The following is a 6,668-nucleotide window of genomic DNA, read 5'->3' on the forward strand; positions in this document are numbered from 1 at the left end:
AAGAAGAAGAAGAAGAAGAAGAAGAAGAAGAAGAAGAAGAAGAAGAACAAAATGTCATGTGTTCTCATTTACATGTGAAACCTAAAAGGTTTTATCAGTAGAGAGTAGAGGAATGGTTACGACAGCCTGAGACAAGGGTTGAGGAAGAGGAAATAGAGATGGCCTATTGCAGGATATTTGATCAGGCTTTGACCCTCAGGATTGCGTACTGGAAAAACCTGTTTCTTGTGGTAATGCTCAGCCTTCGCCCACCTTTAACCCAAGAGCTCTCTCTTTATTGTAAGCAAGTACTTATGGTGTGGTGCAGGAATAGCACACACCTTTTATTCAAGAGTTTTCTGTAAACAGGGCTGAATAAAGTTAAACCTAGCTCAAGAGGAGGCGCAAGAAACAAGCTGACAGGCAGTAAACAGAAAAAGGGGACAATGAGTTGAGTTGATGGTATTTAAGACAGCATGGAGTTAAGTAAGAAGGTTTCTTTTGTTTTTGTTGTTTTGTTTTGTTTTTTCCTTCTGAGACATGGGTAGAAAGATCAGGTGGGTTCTGTCTCTTCTTCCCTGAGCTAGCAGGCTTTCTCCCAAGCATCTGGCTCCTTAGTCTTTAGTATTAAAATCAAATGATAGGGATTTTTATTTTAAAATAAAAAAAATGGCTTTAGGTACTGGTGCACTTATTGGAAAACAACTTCTAATACTCAATAGTACATTAGATAACTGTGGTTGGTAATAAATTCTATAAGTTAAAACACCAAGTAGAGATATTGAATGTTCTTAACATAAATAAATGATAAACATATGAAGTGATGAATATGACAACAGTTTGTCAGGTTGGGGAATGAAGAAAGGTCACACTGGACCCCACAGATACATGCAACCTCTGTGAGTCAACAAAAAGCACACAGAGCGCTCTGCATGGTTCTTATGACTGATGCTCTCCTTGCATCAAGATGCTCAACATTGTGCTGGTTTGTTTTTGTTTTTGTTTTTGGTCACCTTGGCACCAGCCCGGGTCACCTTGGCACCAGCCCGGGTCACCTGGGAAAGGAACCTTAGCTGAGAAGATGCCTGCAAAAGATTGGCCTGTAGTGAAGCCTATGAGGCATTTTCTTGTGTAATATTTGATGTGGAAGGCCCCATCTCAGTGGAGGTGCCACTCCACGGCAGGTGGTCCTGGGCTGTACTAAAGGCAGGCCAAGCAAGCCAAGCCGAGAGCAGTTTAGGAAGCTGTGCCCACCAGGGCTGTTTCACATCCTACTTTCAGGATCCTGGTTTGGGTTTCGTAATCTATAATCGAAATTAACCATGACCTTTTGGTCACTGTGTCTTTACTTTAGAAATTGAAAGCAAATTGGGATAAATCTTTACTCCTCTATCTACTGTTTGTTCCAGGAAAGTCATCAGAGTGTGGGGAAAGACATTTTTCTTGCACCCAGGCACCACCTCGTCTGGAATGAAAGAGCAGGAGCTAATGGCCAGCAGCAGATAGAGGTTAGCTTAGGCAGTCCTGGATCTGGGACTGCTGGACATGGATTACTTTTTATATTTCCTGTGTCCACTGTGAGATGGCAGCCAAAAATGAGATGGACAAAGATAGCATCCATGCTTGTTCATGTTGTCCCATTTTTTATCAGTTGAAAATGAAAACACTGCAGAAACAAAAACAAGCCTTGGAGGTACTGATAAAAAAAAAAAACAAAAAAAAACAAAAACACCATTCTTTCCAGTTAAGCAACTGTGTTTCTGAGAAAATTACTCCCATGAGTAAACTCCTGTGGGAACTCCTTTACCTTTTAGATTTGATGCAATAATTCTGTCTGCTCATTTTTTCTAAAAACAGGAAAGAGAGAAGTTTCTTCAAAACCCACCTTAGTGTCCTTGCATCTTATCTTTATTATCTGCTCTTTTCTTTCTTATTTAATTTATTTTTTTCATTTATTACAATTTATTCACTTTGTATCCTAGCTGTAGCCCCTTCCCTCACCCCTCCCAATCCCACCCTCCCTTCCTCTTTTCCTCCCATGCCCCTCCCCAAGTCCACTGATAGAGGAGATCCTCCTCCCCTTCCATCTGACCCCAGCCTATCAGGTCTTATCAGGACTGGCTGCATTGTCTTCCTCTGTGGCCTGGTAAGGCTGCTCCCCCTCAGGGGGAGGTGATCAACGAGACAGCCACTGAGTTCATGTGAGAGACAGTCCCTGTTCCCCTTACTAGGGAACCCACTTGGAGACTGATCTGCCATGAGCTACATCTGTGCAGGGATTCTAGGTCATCTCCATGCATGGTCCTTTCTTAGATATGACTTAATTGCTGTAATTATTTGGTGGCAACTTTTCTTCAGGGGAAGCTTTTCTCGGGCTTCAAATAAACAGGAGGACCATGGGTTCAAGCCAGTCAGGAACACACAAGTTTTATGCTAGCCTGGGCTATAAGGCAAAATCCTGTCTCAAATAATAATAATAAATAACAGGTTTCACTAGGGTGTATCATAATATCATACAAGGAAACAGTCAGTAACAAAGTGAAGGCGTCTAAGAATACAGCAACATCACTGTAGTATAAACTGGGTTTTTAAGACCAAGGTGGCGGCTTACAGCAGAAATAAAATTAGATCACCAGGGAAAGAAATGGCTCTGTCTCATTTCTGCCAGAAAGGAGGTTTAGTAGGACAACAACTCATCCAACTCTAAGCGGCCTCATGGGATGTGGTGTTGTCTGGAGGTGGAACACTACCTGCTCTCTGGGGGGTGGGTGTCATCTAAAATCAGTACATGGTAGACGTTAGAAAGAAATCTCCACAATGAGTAGCATCTAGATCCTTTCTATACGTGTAAAATATATGTCATTGTTCTCCTAAGCAGTAACTCCCTTAGTCTCTCTACCAGCATTCAATTCCTTTCTCTTTCTCTTCGCTATTCCTAACTTTTTATTTTATTGATGCATTCAGTATATTTTCCCTTTATTACTTGAGTCTGTGAAGTTCTACTTTTTTCTTCAATGAAAAAAAAATACCTATTTTGCATTTCAGAAAAGTTTAGGATGATAGACTCCCTAAAATACTTCAACTGTTTTTACAGTCATAAGACAACCAGTCACAGGACATTAGGAATGTCATTTTTCATGACAATGTATTCTTAAACAAGTTCAGGATCTGATTTTATTATATTTTGGATTTTGCTCCAAGATCAATTGATTGTTGAACATAAGCTAGAAAACTTAAATGGTTGCTTTCTTTGGTTTTCATGAGGTTTGGGGTAGGCAACATAAGGGTCACAAAGTCTAAGTTAGTAAGTTAACTATTTCTATGGATTTATTAAATTCTTACCCTGAAGATTCTGCCGTTAAAAGCCTCATTAATGAGATGGAAGACGGGGTTAGAAAAAAAATGACTAAAGGTTAAGAGAGCTTCCTGTGTAATCATTAGGACTGCAAGTGGGATTCCAGCACGAGGATATCACGGCAGGCCTCCTACAAGAGCATGATGGGAGTACACACAGCTCTGATGCCCTCTTCTGGCCTCCTCGTGCACACATACACAAATGAAATTTAAAGGGAGGAAAATAAAAGAGTTTTGATAGTTCACTTTGTAATTCCCTGTCTCCATATTTAATAATCTGAGGGTCTTTGGAGTTTTCTCTCATTAAACCTGACTGTGCCTCAGAAATGCTCTTAACATTTTAGAGATGTTTTCCATTTGATTACATCCACTTGAAACCTCTATTTTTACAATGTATGATATTCGAAGAACACAAAACATATTGAGACCTTAACCTTAGTGGAGCATCATTTAAATAGTGGAGTTCTACTTTCTCCTTCTTGGTTTGCTTTTTGATTTTTGAAGCAGGCCCGCTCTCATGTGTTGCAGGCTGGTCTTGATGTCACTATGTTGCCAAGGATCACATTGAACTTCTGATCCTCCTGCCACCACTGCCAGAATTCTGGGATCACAGACTGCCTTAATTTGCTCTCTGTTGCTCTGGCCAACCATTATGACCCAGCCATAGTGATAGTGCTGTGCTTAAAACATATGTTCTCTTTGCATACCCGAAGGTAGTTAGTTTCATTTAAAGATGTAAGTCAAATCCATACGGCTAATTAAATATGGCGCACTGAAAGCATGTGGGCTGGAAATTTCTCCAGAGTTTCTAAATGCAGCAAGAAAGATTGTGTAGATGTCTGTGAAACCAAGTGGGATCTAATAGTAAATCCAAATATTCTGAAAGAGCCACTCAGCGATCCTCCTGCACCAGCCCCCAAGTGCTGAGACTGCAGATGTGCACCACCGGCTCTTTGGAGTATTGTTCATCACCTTCCACAGCAGGTAAGATTGAATGCATGCTGTGCAGGGGCTGCTGCATGTGGAGACCAAGTCTTCTGTTTCCAGCAGAGTCAGACCATGTGGTTTTCTTCCAGCTACTGGCTTCCTTTAGTGAAGACCAGGGGAAGTTCTTCGGTACCACTACCAGGAGACAGTAACCCTCCCGGGAGAAAACTGGTTCCTTCCAGCCTCATGAAGGTTTTCTGGGTTGGTATTCCATGCGTCCAGATTCTATTTCATGACAGATCTTCTACCAAACCATTCATTCCTGCCACACTTGTGTAGCAGAGAGCACCAAAACTTGTTTTAGGGAACAAGTTTAAGAACAGAATCTAAAACTTCTGGATTCAAAGGTCCAGACTTAAAAGGACTAAGATTCAGTTTCAGTGTTGTAAGGTACATTAATAGAATGCTATACACAACAGCGAATACTTATAAATTGTTTTCACCTGGAAACAAGTGTCAAGAGTCTCATGGGTTTCTATAGTAGTAGAGCTTCAGTATGCACGTAGAGAAAATAAATCATTTGACATTTTCTGGTTTCTTCTGAAGTTTGCAAAACTTACCAGAAATGAACAGCCAACATAAAGCTTCAGCGTGTTTTTGTTGTTGATTTTTTATTTGTTTGTTTTTCCAATGCTCATGAAAGGACAGAAAAGTCTGTGCATGCTGTTAACTCCCGTGTTCTCTAGCCAAAGAACTGGACACCAGAAAACAAACTCTAACACTGGAGCCTCCAGGCTTTTGATTTGCAAGTTAAGACAACCTCCAGAGACTTCTCCAAGTAACTACTAAGCAAGAATAGGACTGGATGGAACTTAGGTAAGTTTTGGACAGAGCTAAAGACCCAGAGTCTCCAGTACACTGACCCTCTTCTGGAATATTCCCATATCTTTGAAATTTTATTCTCTCTTTTTTTTTTTCCCTAAAGGCAAATATGTTTTGTTTTACTTAGTATGGAAGCATACCTTCCTTGCGGATTTCATGCCTTTTGATAAAAATCAATATTTGTCACAGTGTTGTCAGTTTGACAAGATCTGGAATCACTCAGGAGAGATGCCTCTGGACATGCCTGTGAAGACTGTTCTAGAATAGGTGAATGGATGTGGGGAGACATACTGTAACCGTGGGAGACACCATCCCATGGGCTGGGGTCCCAAAGTGAGTGAAGAAGCGAAAACAAGCTGAGCACAAACACTTACTGATCTCTGTTTCTGTGGATGCAGCATGACCAGGATACTTCAAGCTCCCGCCACCATGACTTTAGCTGTCATGTGACCATGGCCAGGGAAAATACTTGTGGCTAAGAAACATAATGGATGCTCTCCAGTGGGAATCCAGGAGATATAACAACTTCATTGATAGAATAGAAGAGACAGTTTCTGCCCTACTCATATTTACTCCCTACTCAACACAAAGCACTTCCAAGAAGACTGACTTAACCTTCAGGTAACCCTAACAAATTAGAGAGAAGTCTCTCAGAGGGAAGCGCAGATGAATAGCTCTCTCAGATGAATAGCTCAGCAACATGGGGCCATTCTTGGCATAAGCTGTGCATACACCACTCTCCTAATCATGAGCTTGGAAGCCTGAGAACTCATTTGCATATGCTAGTGACATCTTGGGTCTCCAGTGAAACTTCTGCTTTTCTTCAAAGATGCATGGAGTGACTCCTCAGGGTCTCCTTGCAGGGACTCTAAAAGTTCACATACAGGGCACACCTTCCCTTACTGTGAGTGCAATAATACTGTGGGATGGACTGACATATCTCTCTTGTCTTCAGGATAGGTTCTAAGACATTTTTGAACAGAAACAGGGTGCCCTAACTTTCCCATCACAAGGACTCTACGCTCAAGATGTAAAGCAAAATCAACCCTTCCTCCATAAAACTGATTTCGCCAGACATTTTGTTGCACCAAGGTCCATCATAAGCAATGCAGTGTCTCCTATTGGCAAGCTTGCACAACTTCTCAGATGTCTTAGTAGAGTAGTAAAGCCCAGGAAGGTGAACCTAAACCAACAAGCTTTCTCTTAGCCAATTTACTTTTCCCCACTTTGATCTCTGAGGGTTTGAACCCATGTGAATTTGCTCTGTTTTCTGTGGGACCCATTATTTAGGTCTACAATCTTTTCCTTCTGTTAGGAGACTCAGAAGGAAATTCCACAGTCAGATGATCTAGTTATTTGACTAGATCAGGAAGTTGGGTTGGTAAAGATTTGGGAGTAGGACATGCATTTTGATTCATAGTAAAAAGCCTAAGCCATGTCCTCAAGCAAAGAGTTATCTAGTAGCATAAAGGAGTAAGTCTCTTCTGAAATCTTTGGGGACTCAAAAAATTCTGTGGCTCAAGATA

Source organism: Psammomys obesus, unplaced genomic scaffold, assembly GCF_907164565.1.
Source record: "Psammomys obesus unplaced genomic scaffold, mPsaObe1.curated_primary_1811, whole genome shotgun sequence".
Lineage (NCBI taxonomy): Eukaryota > Metazoa > Chordata > Mammalia > Rodentia > Muridae > Psammomys > Psammomys obesus.